The sequence below is a fragment of the Sander lucioperca genome, chromosome 9, assembly GCF_008315115.2.
Source record: "Sander lucioperca isolate FBNREF2018 chromosome 9, SLUC_FBN_1.2, whole genome shotgun sequence".
Lineage (NCBI taxonomy): Eukaryota > Metazoa > Chordata > Actinopteri > Perciformes > Percidae > Sander > Sander lucioperca.
This window is the reverse complement of record NC_050181.1, coordinates 1,837,011-1,855,559: the sequence shown is the minus strand read 5'-3', so window position 1 is coordinate 1,855,559 and position 18,549 is coordinate 1,837,011. Positions and strand designations below refer to the sequence as shown.

At 41.1% G+C, this 18,549-nt stretch overlaps 1 protein-coding gene across 16 annotated transcripts in view; it reads left to right on the top strand.

Annotated features, from left to right (window-relative positions):
• The first annotated feature begins 6,604 nt into the window (after positions 1 to 6,604).
• Positions 6,605 to 18,549, top strand: part of ctnnd2b (catenin (cadherin-associated protein), delta 2b) — a 164,865-nt gene continuing 152,920 nt past the window's right edge. For 14 of the 16 annotated variants that reach the window (XM_036004765.1, XM_036004761.1, XM_036004759.1 and 11 more), the window contains exon 1: positions 6,606 to 6,879. The gene's annotated coding sequence lies outside the window, so the exon portion shown is untranslated. Of the gene's footprint in view, positions 6,880 to 18,549 lie in introns of all 16 variants that reach the window. The other 2 variants (XM_036004766.1, XM_036004764.1) reach the window with 1 other exon arrangement.

The window sequence follows — 18,549 nt, the reverse complement described above, 5'->3', positions numbered from 1 at the left end:
CCGTTACCTTCCACTTTCTTTGTGTTGGAATTTAATACTCCGGTGGATTTATGAGGACTGTGGTTATCTGCTCCTCAGATCTCTGTAGGGTAAATCCAGACAGCTAGCTAGACTATCTGTCCAATCAGAGTTTTCTGTTGCACGACTAAAACAACTTTTGAACTTACACGTTTCACCAAAAAACCAAGTTCTTCCTGAGGCTATTTTGCAGCGGCATCGGGGCTCCATTCAGCGCTTAGCACCGCCCAAGACGGTTGTGATTGGTTTAAAGAAATGCCAAGAGCACGTTTTTCTCCCATCCTGGAATGCTGTGTGGACTAGCCAGACTGTCCTCCGCAGCGCTGTGGAGGAAGGTCTGACAATGCAAGACTACTTGGAGGTTAGAATATTTTACTAGCCTTTACTGTAGTCACCAAGTTAACGCATTCTTGCTAACTGTGTGGTTTGTGTTAACTCTTCCATCTTTTCAGATGGTCTACGTCCCTTGTTGGTCATCCCTTCGTGTTTTTCCGTGAATGGCCGAATGGTTGTGCGTCGCTTTATACTGTTGCTGCTGCAAGGAATTGTGGGACAGCGTTATCGCCTTTCCTTTTGCAAAGGATGGTCCAGTGTATCCTATGCTAAAGGAGATAATAAAGGAAGCATCGGAGCACCTTTTTCTATCACTTAGACAATTGAACGGCTCTTATGATGGCTGCCGCTTAACTACTTCCGGGTCATTTCACTCCCTTAGGAACCTTCCTAAGTATAACTGATTGACTGAACTCCAGACGCACGCTAGTAATAGGGCATCCCATGACATTCAGAATTTTGCATACACATTGATGCCTAGCAATCCCATAATGTCATATATAATGATTTATTGTCACAGGGACAATTTTACTTTGACTTTTGATGCTACTTTTGATAAGTGTGTTTGTTAATACTTTTACGTAAGTGGGATTTTGAATGCAGGATTTTTACTTGTAATGGGAGTATTTACATGGTTGTATTAGTATTTTTACTTAAGTAAAAGAACTGAACCCTTTTCACCTCTGGTTTTAACAGGAGGGATTACACGCTCTGTGAATTGAAGAAAATCGGACCGGTTTGGACTGATGTTGCCCAAACAATGGATGAAATGCCTGGTGCTCAAGAAACCAAGAGACACAACATGTTTACTAGTATAAGGAGGTTCTCTAGTTCCTGTGCTCCCAGTTGTGTAGGCTACACTCCATTATGACTGTATGGTTTGTGGCAGTTCGAAGTGGATCCATACAACTTGCAGTGTCTTCCGACAGTATCGTCAGTAAACGTTAGTTTTCACTCTCCAGCTGACAAAGATTCTTTCAGATTCAGATGGAGGAAGATTTTCTTTTTTCAAGCTGCTTCTACAGAAAAGGACATGATTCAGACCTCAGCGGAGGCATTATGTTTTATTCACTGCAGAAGATGTGGTTAGCTGCAACCTGAGTAGTCTACACAAGAATTTATCAGAGGAGCTGCTCTGGAGATAAGAAATAATCTCTGCATTAATCTCACTCTGTAAATTTTAATTAAGGCCAAGAGCAGTACTTATTATAGCACATTAGTTTACTTGGGACATTTGGATGATAAAGTTGGAATGGGTTGAATATATGGATTAATGTACAGTAACTTTACATTTTACAGGTGGAACAGAGCCTTCAAAATTGCATCATTATCAAAGAGATAACGCAGAAATACATTAAATAACAGATCAGCTAACAGGCAATGATTGAACCTGCTGTTACTATCAAAATTGATTGACTGGTTTTAAATACACAAACTCTATCTTATTCAATCACTATCAGCAGTCTTTCTAAAGCTTGGAATAAAACCGGATGCAATTTTTGAATTACAATAAGGTCAGCTGACAAACACACAAAATGCTGATTTCCCATCTAAGTGTAAATGCAGCCATCGTAGCGGTTGGACTGTACTTATGCACAGAAGTGCTTTGAGCTAAATGATAATGGCTGTGTTTCAGTAGTGGTTCAACATGCCCTCGTTGACTTCCCCTAAGCCCTTGCCCTCGGGGGAATCCCCGCCGCCATCTTAAGTGTCGTTCCAATTGTCTGAAAAACTGAAGTGAACTTGGTGAGATCGACCCTCGGAGGGCTGAGGGAGCGAGTGAACAACGATGGTCACTCCAGAGGTGGATATCACCCACAATGCATTGCAGTTATGCATTTGGTGAAAGAAAATACATCCATGGTTAGGTGGCAGTAATGTACAACCGCTAAAACTCCTGTTGCTGACCACCAAAGAAGGACAAGATGAATAAATACATTTCAACTTTTTAGTTTCCTCATTGTTAGCTTGATATTTTACTGAAACGTAATATAACTAATGTCGATTAGTATTTACTTTACGTTTTATTTACTAGATAGTAGTATGTGTGATTTCTTTATTTCCAACATTATCTGTAAAAGCATGGAAGAAATTGTGTTTTTTCGAGATGATTTTTTTCATGATATGGTTAACACATTTCTAAATCTGAAAATCATGCAGTTATACTTTTATAAATGTGTATAGCACCTTTCATACAAGAAATAGGCCTACTGTACAATAAGGAAATTGCATAATTGCCTCCGTGCTACGTATGCTATGACGTCATACTGAGCGGAAGTGAAGGAGGGCAAGTTGAAAAACTAATGAAATGCAGTGTCAGCATGCTAACATGCTCACAATGCAGCCTATTATCACGATTTGGCATATGAATAACACGGCAATTTCTTAAATCATTTTGCCTGTTCTCACAACACATTTTACCTTTCGTGTGTCATTTCACGTTAAGTCTCTCACTCGTCACTGATTTAGGCTACATCCACACCAAATGAAAATGATCTCCTTGCTGATGCTAAGCAGGTATGTTCACCATCTTAGTTTAGCGTGTTAGCATGGTAACATTTGTGAACTAACACTACAAGTACAGCTGAGACTGCTGGGAATTTCAAGTATTGGACAAATGCTGTGGAAAATCAGAAGATCATAATTGTTACAGGTAATCCGGAGGGAGACATGAATGATCGCAACCCATTCAACAGTTCACTCAAAAACATACATGTCAACCTAGTGGTGGCACCAAAAAGTCAGGGATCAGCAAAGTAGAGCTTAGATCGGCCCAAAAAATCAAGCCCGAACCTTCCCGAGCCCGAGCACGTTGCGTCCGAGACCGGCCCGGCCCGACACATTAACTGTAATTATGAGCCCGAGCCCGATTTAAACCCGACAATTTTTTAATACGTGGGCCGTTATAACTGACGTTCTCAACTACCATTCAGAGTTGTTTGAACTGCAGAAATCTGTTTAGAATAATACAACAAGGACGAAGCCTGTAAACTGCGCTGTTTGTTTAGAATGGAACGGATCGCAAATGGATCCGAATGAAGAAACGTAAAAAAAAAAAAGAAACAATGATGAACAACATATTGTTGTCACTGCCCACGACTTGTTTAAACTGCTTCCATACCTCCGACTTTCCTCCACACTTGCTCAAAGTTAATTCTCCTGTTTTTCTTTTTTTCTTTACATCTTCAAGCTCCCGGTGTGATGCGTGCGAGAGGAGGAGACTCCGCGCATGAAGTGCTGCATTTTGTAACTGCAGCCTAACTTTTGTACACATTTGTTACTTTTATATAGCCTATATATATATATATATATATATAATATTTCTGATTATGGCATAGCTATCTCCCCACCCAAATAGGATAATAAGGTAATGGATAAAAAAAAAAAAAAAATTGCTTGATCAAGGGTCCGGCCGGCCCGGCCCGAGGATGTGGCGGAAAATAACGGCCCGAGCCCGACCTGAGGTCCGGTCGGGCTCGGGCTTGGGCCGAGAATCTAAACTCTACAGCAAAGGGAGTCATCGTCTGTACAAAATATTTTCAATCAATGCAATTTTGTTGAGCTATCTCTGCTGCTAGCAATGGCTAAAAACAGGAAAACTAAGTAGATCCCACACAGCAGAATCTCCTCGCTTGACCTGAAAGTCCGCCAGCTCTGCTTAATTTGCATGTTGAGATCCGGAAATTTAGATAACGAGCATGCTCATTAATACCAGGTAAATGCAAAGGTCTGTGATGTCAGATGTCATTACCCAGATATCCAAGGATCAGACATTAATATGTGTAAATGGGGGTCTATAAACCAACCTTTCAAATCATGTATGGGAATATTTATATGTTAAAAACAAATTACAGATTGGGTCTTTAAAGAAAACTTTTAAACCGCTTTACTACCTTGGTTCTCACCTCCGTAGGTAACACTCTATGGATAGATGAATGGATGATGGATAGACAAATGAAGGGCAAAGTGTATGTGATAAACATGAAACACTAATCCGCACTGACTAATAGGCTGTAGGTCTTGACTTCACAGCCTCGCTTTCTTCCTGCCTCTCTCATGCATCACATCACAGTGCACCAGTGTAGTAGGGTGGGTGATGTGTTTGTTTTCGTTGCCAGTTCCAAAAGTCAGACACAACGCACTGTGCAGATAGCAACTCAATCATCACCACACTGTCTCACTCTCTGCTTTCAATCCAATACCTACGGGTTGACATTTCTTTTGTGTTAACGTAGGTTTAAATGAGCATGTGTTACTCCCCGCAGCATTGTCCTTCACACGCATACTCACACACATAATGACACCTGCGAGCTGCTTCTCAGTGCAGCTGCGTTTCCTACTGATGGACACTGAGCAGCTTCACTGGAGCAGACAAGTGCCTTGCTTAAGGGGACTTCAATGTTTTAGATTAGGTCAGATGAAACTTTAATGATCCCTGTGGAGATGTCAGGTCATTAGAGCAGCAGAGGATAGGCTACAGATAAGAATAGCTCAAATAGAGTATATTGCACGATACAGTGCGAGGAGAGCATACTGGTGATACAGCAAATACATAGTAGATGAATGTAACTCAGATTTACAGGGCACCACATATTTAATAGTCATAATACACATTAAGGGTCTTAAAAATATGCATTCTTACACCATAAGTACATGCATATGCTTATATTATATAGTCATATTTCAAGGTTTTGTATCAACAAATTGCTGATTATTCCACCGTCAAATAATGACATTTTGGCTGCAATGTGTCTAGATAATCTGAGCATCCAAATTCATTTCTTGTGCAATGAAGCAAACATTGCATGCAAGAACAATGTGTGCAAGATTTATATTGCCATTGATGCCACTGACTGTGGCATTTGGAAGTAGCTTACAGTTGACTGAACAAAGACATGTTAGACAAAGAGGAAGTGAAAGAAAGAGAGAGGCAGAAAGAGTCAGACAGGGAGACAAATATAGATAAAGCCAGAGATAGATGAGAGTCAGAGGATATACGGAGCTCAGTTCAACTGGGTTACACACTTTTTCCAGTCCTCATTTGTGTTTTAACTCCCTCTAGCAAAGACTTTGTTCTGATTTGGCATGTATGTGCATATATTGTTTATTCTATTCTAGCCTCTTTTACAAAGAGGGGAGGTTTGGTTTCAAAGTTGCTGGGACACAGAATGGGGTTTAATTATAATGTTAAAGGGATAGTTTGGATTGTTTGAAGTGGGGTTGTATGAGATACTTATCCAGTGTATTAACCTACAGTAGATGGCGGTTGGCACGCCCCCAGTTTGGAGAGGCAGTCAGCAGTACCGACACGGAAGCCAAGCAATGTACTGCAGTAGACGGGGGCACCAGCTAAACATATTTTAGCAGCCTAAAAAAAAGGCTCACCTAAAAAATTAATCAGTATGCTATATTTAGAATATTTTACCTTGCCATCAGACTGACACCATTAATAATAATAATAATGTATACTTTATTAATTAGTAGAAATGACAATGTTTTCACTCTATTGTTATTACACACATTACACACAGGCCTGAATTACACACACATGCTTAGTACCTACATGCACTAATGGAGAGATGTCAGAGTGAGGGGGCTGCCCATGGAAAGGCGCCCCAAGCAGTTGTGGGTTTGGTGCCTTGCTAAAGAGCACATTGGCAGTGCCCAATAGGTGAACCAGCAACCCTCCGGTTCCTAACCCAACTCCCTACTGACTGTGCTACTGCCACCCCCAAATTGTATACATCTATGCTCTCTTTGAAGCCACCAGACTCCTTTGACAAAAACAGTAATTTTACCTTGAAGAACATGAGAGTTGCGGGTCTCCCTCTGGCTCGATCGGTTACTTTTGGTTGTTAGTTTTGTTAGTTTTGAACCCTTTAAAACACCAAAGTCACACAATAACACACTTTTACGTGATTTTAGTTGGAATTTATTAAAGATATATTTAAACTAAATGATGTCCTGACGTAGGCTACCTGCAGCTGCATTCCTTTTCCAGCTGCTGCCTCTATGTGGCATTACCCCCCATAGCGTAGTTTCTCTCATCCCCGGTGGATGTCGCTGCTGACACTGGTACCTACATCGTCTGTCAGTCTGTCTGGCAGGGATGGGGGGATGTTTTATTAGAGAGAGAGAGAGAGAGAGAGAGAGAGAGAGAGAGAGAGAGAGAGAGAGAGAGAGAGAGAGAGAGAGAGAGAGAGAGAGAGAGAGAGAGAGAGAGAGAGAGAGAGAGAGAGAGAGAGAGAGCACCTCTGCCGCTCTTCCTGCCGCCTCTCCTGTGCGCAGCGCTCCGGCCCGGCCGCTCCTTCCTTCCACATTTCCTCCCCACAGCTGGCTCTCCCCTCGCGGATGCTGGCTCTGACTTCTCCTCTCCCACACATTGCAGTGGACCAAATATTTCGGAGGGTGGAATGACCTACTACCTGTTTTGCATGGTCTGAATTTCGGGAATTTCGCAGGTCGGAAAGGAGGGGAGTGAAGACGGGAAAAGGAGGCTCTCCATCCCCCGAGGGAATTTATTTTACAGTAAGCAGGCGCAATGTCATTCCAGTTTCCTCATTCCGCTCGTCTCACACCTCCCATCTGTGCAAATACTGAATGAAAAAAAAAAAAAAAAAAAAAAAGCTAGAATGTGACAGCCTGCTGGGAACATGGCTGGCTGCTGTATTTTTGTTCGAAGTGTGTGCCAGATGTTTTTGCTATTTTATGTCAGTTTATTCCGAGGCGTGGTATGGGTTGTGTTTTTATTATGACGCGCTAAATGGCTGTGGTGCGCTTGCATTGCTTGTGGACTGAAAATGGAACCCCCCCACCCACACCCCCCCCCCCATTTCAGCTAGACTCGCCATCCATCCATCCGTCCATCCATTCGAATGTGTGGGTCGGAGGAGGCGGGTGGGGGCCGGTGGGGGTTGGCGGACGCGAAAACCTTATTACTTTCAGATTGATCTAAATGTGAGCGATATTCGTACGACTATCACAGGTGGCAGCGGCTCATCGTGACCGAATCCACCGTCTTTGTGTTGCCTTTGCAGGGCGATGCTGGGACGATCAGAAAATGTGTTTCCTCCTCAGCCATCACCAGGCATGTGAACTGGATGAAGAGCACCTTGCTGCCTCTGTGCTCCGGCCTGCCTGCCTGCTTGAATCGCTCCACACACAAAAAACACCACAGTGTGTTTCCGATCATCAGCTCTAGGCTGTTTCTCCTCCACACTGTAGAGTTATTAATCTCATTCATCATCACTTTGCCAAGATTACCGTGTTTCAACAGAGAGCATCATCATGTTTGCTTATGGTAATTGTGTGTGGATTTCTGCTCTGTGACCTGGCAGAAATTGGGGCCTGCTTGTGCCTACTGAATTAGCCCTCATATGTATAGCCTCTGCATGGCAGTTTATGATGCTTCACTTAAAGTTAAACCCGGTGCGGTCTCTTAAGGGATACAGTGTTGTGGATCACAGATCACTCCCAAGATGGTGGAGCTACCCAGTCGTAATAAGTAGTTTAATGTGATGGACATCGGGGAGTTGGGGGAAGCCAGAGAGATGCTTCTGATTAGGCCAGCAGAGCAGATTGTGTCTGGCAGTGAAATGTCTAATTAAATTTATTATCAACAGGCTGCCTGAATTTATATTGACCATTGTTCATGTACAGTATGTTGTAGCAGATGTTTTTTATTAGGTTTGAGAGAAAAAAACATGACAAAGATCAATGGATATGGCAGCCTACAAATGAGCTTACTAGTGTGATGTGTTCATATTTATTGAGGCGGCTGGTAGAGAACAGATTCTAGTTCCTCTGCCTTGTAATCTATGTAGGCTATCCTGTGGATGAAATATGCAACCGCAAACTAGACCAATGGCAAGTCCCACAACTCCTATTTAACACTAGAACCAATCAAATCGTCAAATTTTAGCACTTTATTCTTCATAGTATTACCTCAGACAAGGAGGTTATGTTTTCAGTTCGGTGTGTCCATTTTTCTCAATTTTGAAGTGGATCTGAATCACGAGACAGAGAGGCTACACAAGTTATTTTTCCCTTTCGTTAACATTGCGAGATGCGGGCGTTTGTGCTGCATTCATGTGGTGTCGGAATAATCGGAAAAAAATAGTTCCTGACTTAGGCGTATTGTTTCAGAAAAAGGTAGAAATAGGGGCATAAAAATCCACCAAAATGCAGGAAATGAAGTGTTTAATGCTAAAAAAAAAAACCCTCATCATAAGTCACCAAACAAATCTGGTAACAAAACCCTGACCTTTGGGTTGCCAGACCAGTTATGATTAGGCCAAATGTTGGTGCCATCTAACTAACAAAACTGGAAGCTAAAATGAACATACACTGGGTATTAACAAGCTGGGCAAGCCAATCGCTGTTTTGCATTGCATTCAGTTTATTTAAATGGGTCCGGGCTAAGCCCCGAACCTCCTCTAGTCCTAGAAACGCCCCTGGCACCAAATATTGTTATTCCACTTGAATTATTTCTCATCTATTGGCAAATACATGGCATATGAGACTGAATAACGGCTAGAGCTATCGAGCAGCTACCACTGAAGTCATCTGTTCACAGTCTGGAACTTATTCTTTTTTTTGCCGTTTTCAAAAGTTTTTTTTTGGGCCGAATCAAATGTTTTATGGTCACGATTCATCTCGTAGCTGGCTGCCTCGGTTTCAGACTTAAAACTCTTTATATCAGCAGTTTAATGAAATGTCAACGGAGATAATGAACGGGGTGAAACACTTCGAAAATAGAGACTTTAAAAAATGGTGATATAGAAATTGGCCCTGATTCTCTTAAATCAACATAATTTTCTTGTTTAAAAATATGTTTACATATTTGCCAACCAATATTTTCAAACATTTTCAATTTCATACATTTTCCGAGGGTGAAATCCGTAGCATGCCTGTTAACATTAGCCTAAAGGTAAAAAATAATAATAAAGTAAGTGAATTGTAAAGTATTTATCTTTGTTTGAATAACTGATCAACCCTACCTTACACATTAATACTGGAAAAAGAGCCCCATTGGTGTAAAAACACATAAAGTAATTTTACGGCGCAGTTTTGAATGATGACCATTCAGCGTAAATAAGGGCTCCCCCTCCCTACAAAAGCCAATTTAACCACTGGTTGAAGGGGATTGTGTGCGGGTTTATTTCTTGGCTGGGTGCACTGACTTCCGAAGTCTAAACTGGTTGCATGGCAACATGAACGTGATGACAGCTTCATATTTAAAGGACAGAAAAGTGCTTTAAATCTTCTCTTCTAACTCATGGCGTGAAAACATACTTTTGCTTTAAAATGTATACTCGTAACCGCTTGTCACAGAGCGCATATGTCTGTGTTCTGAGCCAAGTGATGTTAATTCCTTAGGTTTATTTATTCAACTAGTTTTTACAGACCTAAAGAGCTAAAACTATACCTTATTTTGAAAAAAAAAAAAGTAAAGATAAGAAAGAAGTCTATATAAGCATCTTGTGACCGCTCAGAATAATCTTGCGACCCCTTGCGGGGTCCCGACCTTTATGTTGGGTACCACTGATTCCACACTATCTGGCCCCACAATCCCAAATAGATATCCTTATCAGTGTTTTTATACAAGCTCTTAACATGATCACAGTTTCAACTCCTTGTCTCCAGTAATCATTTGGTCTGCCACAGTGCGCACAAACAGCTTGAGGTAAATGACTGCTACAAGCTAGATTAGCAACATCTCAAAGCCGAGCTCTAAACACTTAACACACAAGGTGAAACTGCCAGCCAGTGTTCCTGTCACACAACATTTAACTGATCAAAGAGCTGCTCTTCCCAAATGTTGCTGCATGCGTCCCTGTAACACAGCATTACAGGAAGCCAGTCTTCAGAGTGCATTCACCTGCTACTCTGGGGTATAATAGAGTACCCCCCCACCTCCCACCTCCAAACCCCTCTCTCCATTCCTCTGCCTAATTGCCAAAGATTCATGGTGGAGTGACCCTATAGTTGGATCCCTAGTGAAAAGTGATGCACTTCGCCATGGTTCAGAGAGGTGTTGAGAGCGTGTTCTCATCCTTTTCCATAGACTCGCCTCGGCTGCTGCAGCCTCAACAGGCTTCATTAAGTTTTTATATTAAGAAGATGATACATGAGATGTGGATAAACTCTTAGTAACCTCTCGCTGAGACAGATCCGAAATGGGAATTACTGCCGCTGTGCAACGTCTACTGTCAAAATATTTTGTATATATTGCTCTCTCAGTCTAGACTAATACAATTAATTTGGACAACATTTTACAATTCAGCTCACGGGACTGTGATATAGAGGGGATAGACAAAATAATAAAAACATTCCATAACAAATTACTTTTAAGGATTTCTCAGGTTTATTACCGTTTGGGTTTGTAGGTTTGGCCATGATTTTTAATCGTTATGATTACATCTTACTCCCCCAAAGTAAAATGTATTCATAAAGGCAAAAAACACAAGTAGTCAGACGATTGCACAGGTTTATTTGAAGGTAAAACTGAAAGTGATTGCACCTGGATTGTTGTTATTAATCTGTCATTGCACACGAAAATGTGTGAAAGTGCACAGCTACGGTATCAAGGGTAGGCCCGGGTAAGTTGAACCAGGATCTGACTGCTTGGCTGCCTTGCCCATTAGGATTCTTTTTAGCGATATCACCATGTTCCCAGATCTCAGCAATTAACTTGGTGTGAACAGTGTTATTGTACCCCAAATGATGGCCAAAACTGTGAAAATACATGCATCCGGCAGAATTTCCTGCGGCACCGGAGCAATCCCGGAAGTGGAACGTCAAGAATATAGACCACATGCCAGTAAGCAGTATTTGTCATTGATAAATAGGTGTGGCGATCAGCACTTTAATCTGTTAGTATTCAAAGTGTTATGTAACAACAAAAATCCAAAGCTGTTAGATCATATGTGCTTAAACTGCAGGCGCATCAGTCCAAAAACATATTCAATACCTCAAGGAGTACAGTGTATAAAAATCAAGAAGAAACTGCAGTGAAAATGAAAAAAAACAAACAGCCTCCACTAGTTGAGACTAGCCATCAGGGATACTACAGATACTGTATAAAGTATATAGGAGGTGTTGACAAATACTTAATTAGTATGAGACATCCTATGACCCACTTTTGTAGCAGCATTACCATGATTTAGTAACTTCAAAGTTGGAGTTGTTTTTCATGAGTGGTTATGGTATTTCATCTACCCCCTGTAGAAGCAGCTGTATTTAACTGGGGAATTATTGATGGTGATGGTAGCACAGCATTAGTTGAACGGCAAATAATTGTGATCATGTAAATACTTAAAGTGGCCATATTATGCTCATTTTCAGGTTCATAATTGCATTTTGAGGTTGTACCAGAATAGGTTTACATGGTTTAATTTAAAAAAAAAAACCCACCATATTTCTGTTGTAGGAGTTCCTGCAGCTCCTCTTTTCACTGTTTAAGCTACAGAGTGAGAACTCTCACTGCTGTAACATCTTTGTTGGCGCGCATGCGCAGTAGCTAGGTAAGATCACATTATCTAGCTAGCTGTTTGTTTCTATAACTTCAGTAGTACAAGGCAGGATTAGCCGGGAGACTTCTTCTAAACGAGGGCACACTTCCAACTTTGTGTGGAATACCTGCAGAACAGGGACATGTAAGTAGTTCTTTTGTAGATTATGGTGAACTAGTGTGTGTTGTAGCAGTGTTTTGCCATTCAGAACGAGCTAGCTAGCATGCTACGGTTAGCCACCTCGTTTCGGCTAGTGGCGTAAAAAGCCCTGCCGATTTTGAACAGCTCACCCGGAGACTGAAGGCAGGACACATTCAGAAACCCGTATCTCACTCTAAACAGCATGGATGGGTTTTTTTTCCAAGTTTGTATGTGTGTGGAAGCACCAGAGACACAAAATAACACCCCCCAAAAAAAGTGTTTTTTTCATAATATGGGCACTTGAACACATTTGTATAAAATGAATACTATTTCATAATATCTCACATGTACTGCATATTATCACTATCAGTATACTGCATTTACACCCTTATTTTATTCCTTGTCACTACCTATGTGAATCAGCCATCTATTGTCCAAACCCGATAATCTCTGCTGATAACTTTGCTCAGAAAGAGACACATGGAGAGAGAGAGAGAGAGAGAGAGAGAGAGAGTGAGAGAGAGAGAGAGAAAGATAGAGAGAGAGTGAGAGAGAGAGAGAGAAAGATAGAGAGAGAGAGAGAGAGAGAGAGAGAAAGATAGAGAGAGAGAGAGAGAGAGAGAGAAAGATAGAGAGAGAGTGAGAGAGAGAGAGAGAAAGATAGAGAGAGAGAGAGAGAGAGAGAGAGAAAGATAGAGAGAGAGAGAAAGATAGATAGAGAGAGAGAGAGAGAGAGAGAGAAAGTGTGTTGCCAGGTCATTGTATTCCAATCATGACTGCATCTGATTCATATCGCAGCGGGGGCCCCCCCCCCCCCCCCCTTTCAGTGAGTAGATGGGGATGATAGGTTGCCTGGTCAACAACCTCTTTATTCCTTGAACCGTTCAGAGCAGAAAGACAGTAGGAGATGCAGAAATCAGGACAAGTCAGTGACATCATGGCCCACGTTTACTTGCAAGGCATAATAATATATATACAGTATGTAGCACTTTTCAAAACATTATAAATTGCTTTAAAAAATTAAAGGAAAGATAACAGTAACATATGGGTCATTCCTGTTATAGAGCAACATTTCTGTTCCCATGAATTACTTCCTTATATTTTCTTTAAAATGAATCAAATATTTATAACAAATGGCTTGAATTATAGATAAAGGTCTTTTTATGACATAAACACAGACAAATGCACATTCAAAATACTTTACCTAACAGCTTTTTTCGGTGCTTGATTTCCCCAGTGCAAAGTAATCAACTTCTTCAAGGACTATACGCTATCAAATTATAATTAACTCAAAATACTCTTTCATTATTTTATAGACCATGTTAAACTCTCTCTGATTATATATACATTTCAAGAAGAACTACAGTTATTTTTGACAATTTTAATCAAATACTGTTTGTCCCTGAAATCATTTTCCACCCTGTTAAGTTTGTAGTTTCTGTAATGTGCACAATGTAATTGACATTAGGTACACACATGCGAAATTAAATTATATTAGTGGGATGTGTAAGTTTGAATCTGATCCAAATCTTACCATATCATTATCCTGGTGACTATTTTGCAGATAAACCTAGTAACCCCCGCTCCCTAAAAAAAAGTAGGCATAAAAGAACAATAAGCCGTTCTTTTGAAAGGAACGGAGCCATAAGATCCGGCTCCCTTTAAAGAGCTGTCTGCCCTACTGCCCATGGTGACTACAGAATAGTGAAAGTTAGGTAAAGATCCTTGTTATGGTAAATAAACTAGTGTAAAGTTTAGGAAAGGTTAGGCAACTATGTGTGTTGTTAAAGTTAGAAACAGATCTTTGGTTACGTTTAGGGTTAGGGCTGGGTGTCGTTCAAAAATATTCAATGCCGGTACCGGTACCGATACCAATACCGTGACTTTGATACCAGTTCCTAAACGATACTTTTTCCCATACCAATTTTTTTAAAACAAAAATAAATTACAACATTACACATTATGGCACAAATGTTTTTATTTATTTTTCAGCTCCCACTATGTGAGCCCCATCTCTGTGTGTAACAGAGATGTCCTGCCTGCCTCTGCGACGTGTAGCGTTAGACAGTCAATCACAAACATTATTAGATCTTGGTCGAAGCATTATTGGCTCACTGACGCTGATGAGATTTACTCCTTAGGTATTGAAATGTGGTATTGAATGACGAGGCATTTTTCAATACTCGATACTTTAGAGGCAATTCGGTCGGTGACTAAAAAGTATTGAATTCGGTACCCCGCCATACTAAGTGCAGATCTGTAACAGGATGCAAAGTCTGGTCTCCTGCATAAAACTCAGCCACACTACACACCTGTCCACAAACCCAACCTTCAGACCCTTGTTACATAAAGAGGACACTACTTCCTGCATTTAAAATGGAGAGAGACCAGGTTACTGGACTAACCAGGTGAAGACCTAAACAAAGTCAGTGCTGGAGGTCTAACAGAGCCAGTGTTGACCCACATTGTATACGTAGTATATTAATACCGCCATCATTGATCAGGTGCAAAAATCAGGTGACAGAGTGACCACCAACCATTTCCTCTCTCTGCAGCTTCCACTTGTGGGTCCGGCTGTTTCACTAATGGAAGATGACAAATAACAGCGGCACTTTGCTTCCCTGTCTCAGGCACTGAGTGGTCTACCCTCTTCTCCGCTGCCCTATAGTTGAATGGAGTAGAGCGGGAGCTATGGAGAGGGTAATGGTTGTTTGTCGGACACATCATTTTTTCACTTGAGTTTTGTTCATTTCACTCGATGGTTGAGTGTGCACTCTTCAGCCGGAAAACTCTGAGTGCAAAATCACTTTGCACCAATATTTACAACGGCACCTATTGGGTTGTGTATTAAACAGACCCTTGAAATTGAAAAAGCAACCCATGTCCTCACCAGTTGAATAAGATCCTTTAGTTCAATTTAGTATTTCAAACATACATGGAGCACCTGCTCAGCCAAAAGAGCCCCACAATATTTTTTTTTGTATTACTGCAGCAATGGATACATGAGAGGCATTTCTATGTTGAACCAAGTTCAGACCAGGGATGTCATCATTGCTTCAGTGAGTCCACCATCCTCTCGGTGTCTGGCAAAGCTAAGACCCTGTGTGTCCCTCTTCACTGGGGGAGACAATAATACTCCTCCTAATCCACCTCTCACTGCATTGCTCACCCAATCAATCCCCTGCGGAGTGGGACGTTGCCAAGTTGCGGTTGCTAAGTTGTGGTTGCTGTGGCAACAAGGACTCGGGTTTGCTGTGATGTCAGCCAGGTGCGGTGTGGCAGTTTGGGCTCTAACAAGGCCGACCCTTGTTGGGGATAATGAGCGAGACTGTGCTGTCATGGCGATGACTCTTTCTGTGTATGAGGGGAGGTCAGTGAGAGGCGACTCCCAATTAGCTTGGAGTGTGTGAGGGAGACAGTGAGTGGGTGGGTGTGTGTTTGGGTGGGTAGGAGTGGGATGGGAATATGTTCCCCTTGGTTTGTTACCGTATGTTTGTGTGTGGACAAATACTCATGTGTAACAAATATTAAAAACACCTTCACATGTGCAGCATATGTAGCTTATTCATAAAACAATTGAATGGCCATTACACAAGGAGAAAACTATTTAGGGCTTGGATACATTACCTGAGTTATAATACCAAAATGATTCTTTTTTAAAACTACTCTTCACAAATGAAAAGTAATCGCATTACTTTTGTTACTCAGCACAGCTCCGTCAAAGGTGCCTTAAACAAGAACAAAATTGGAAACTCTACTCATTGTGCCTTAAAATAGGCAGTCAGCCTACCTCTTGGAGATGTTTGCTGACCACCAACATTAGCCCCTGGTGACTGCACACAAGCCCCATCCTTACAATAACTGCAGGTTTAACTAACACTCAAACTCCAAACCAAACCAGCTAATATCTGAATGTAGGCTTACCAGTGACTAAGGTTAGCAAACCAGCTAAGAACCCACAACATCAGCGCTGCACCAAGCTAACACGTACCGAAGTCTGTCCATTGAACACAGAGAGACCAAATGGTATATATTTAGAATGTTCAATTAAGGAATATGTACTTATAATATACTATATGCTTGCTATTTACTAAATCAGCCATTACCAACTTTGTTCAGATTATTTTCAGACTTTAAATCAAGTGTCAGCATCAGCCATCAAAGCAAGGTCTCAAAGCTCTACAATGAATGCAGAATGTACATGCAAAAATATTAGAACTACCTTCGATTCTTCCCAGTCAGTGCCCTTTATTTACCTCTCACAATTTCAGTGGACTGAACATGACAAACATTAGGTACAAGGTTACAGACCTACAGCATTTACCTGCTCACTCAATCTATCACTGAAAATGCCGGTTGTTCTTTTGATTTGTATGCTCAAATGTAAGTGTGACTTTGCATGCCCTTGTCTTTTTGCATGTGTGTGCTGTGTGTGTTTTGCACTGGGTGGGCGTTGGAGGACTGGCGGCAGCCTGACAGCCGCTCTTTGTTCTCACATGCCTTTCAGCATTTATGAACTCTTAGGTGTAAGTGGGCCTAACATAATTATAAATTAGCTTTTCTTATCCATAATGCTGCTGAGAGAAAGCCATTATGTCCTGCGGAGTGTTTTGGAGCTGTGAAGTAGAAAAGAATGACAAATTGTGGTGGTCAAACATCCATTCATCACTTATCACCTTGATGAGAACAATTCCCACTCTGCTTTTTTTCACTGACTGTGTTCTTATTTTTAGCCCCCTTGTGTTTTTATTCAGGCTTTGGTCCTTTTTGTGTCCAGTTTAATAAAACAATACATTTGCACTTCATATTGGCAATTAATTGAAGAGATTACACGTCTTAAATTTGTTTCAACTTATTCCAGTGATGGAAATTAGTGAAAGTGTTATTTTGTTCTTTGTCCCCAACCACCCCACCCTCCTGGGCGCCATTGTTTAGTACCCTGCTGGTTGTTTCCTTTTTGCTGACATGGTGGTTTGTGTGGCTTCTTTTGCAGACTGCATGGTGTCAGTGTAAACCTTTGCTTCAGGCTGTGTCCTTGATTGTTTTCTGACCAAAAACATTTCCATTTTTCTAACCCCCAAAACTGAACTGAAGGGGACATTTAATGTGAGGAAATGACCGCTCGACCATTTAAATATAAAGATGGCGAAAAGCCCCCCCCCCCCCCCAAAAAAAAGCACAACAAAAAATGGGAGGGAATGCTATCTTTTCTCTTTCTCCGACAGTTTTTATTTCATAAGCATTTTTTAAACTTTAAAGGGGCATTTTGGTGCCCAAAGCCCTCATTAATTTCTAACCCTGTGCAAGCATTTGCTTGCTTGCAGGTTTTGTATGAGTAGGTTTGTGTGTGTGTGTGTACGCGTGCAGTGGAGGAAGTGGCGTAAGGCCAGTGTAGCCCAGCTTTGTCTGGCTTTAATGCCTCTTCATTCATTGAACTCACATCGAGCCAGCCCCCTGACAGCAACTAATCTCCTCTTTATCTTAAAGGTCTGCTCAGCACTTTGGTGTCCCATTCAGACGGGTGCAAACCAAAGATTTGCTGCACTCCTAGTTGACTGCTCTACTATGTCAATTAGTATGGAGGTTGGTTTAGCTCCAGCCTCTCTCTAACCTAGCTGTAGTAGAATTTTCAGACATGTCTAGACATAGTAGTGTCACTTTTTTTTTCCAATGAAGGGCACTGTGTTTCATTGGAATACATTTCTAGAGGGAGAATATGTGTGAATATGTGAATATGTTGCATGGGTATAAGCAACGCTATCGCCAGACAAGAACGCCAACGTTAGATGATTCTGCCGAACCATAGATTACTAATGGATGGATTGCCATGACATTTGCTAAATATATTCACAGTAACCAGATAATGAATCCAATGTTGCCCTAATTACTGTTAAGACCCCTTTAGCAATTTTGTTTAAAAGAAAACACCTCGTGACAAATCTAGCCGCTTTTTTGGGCAGACCATATCTCCTCTCACTTGAAGGGAGTTGCCAATATTTCTCAGCGAATGTGCTCTAATGTGGCTCTCTGCACTGAGTGTTGACTAAATGAGGATGAGAATCAGCAAGTTCAGTCAACCAATCATCAGCCAGACAGAAACGTGGATGACCTAAAAATGTACGTACAAAATGACAAAGCATTGATCCCCATTTTTTGTCCGGGGATCTCCTTTGTTTTTATTCTACGTGATTTAATTTGACTGATTGAAGTTTAATTTAAAATACACAGTCTCCAGAAGTGAGTTTATTTCATGGTGTTATGACACTTTAGTTTGACGGTCTATACAATAGCATACATAAACAGTCTTAGAAATTAGAGGTAGAGTTAGATTAATATCGGTTAGATGATAGAAGCTGGAGGCAGAGCTAATGATCAAGCTAGTCAAAGACAGTTAAGTTTAGCCTGACTTCATTTTTCAAAATTGTATAGCCTATATATGTACTGTGAATAGTTACAATAGGAATTCCCAGGCTGATATGAAAATTAGGATATGACGTTATCTACCAACTTTAGAGCAGGCTTTAGCTACTTTCTACGTAAGAGA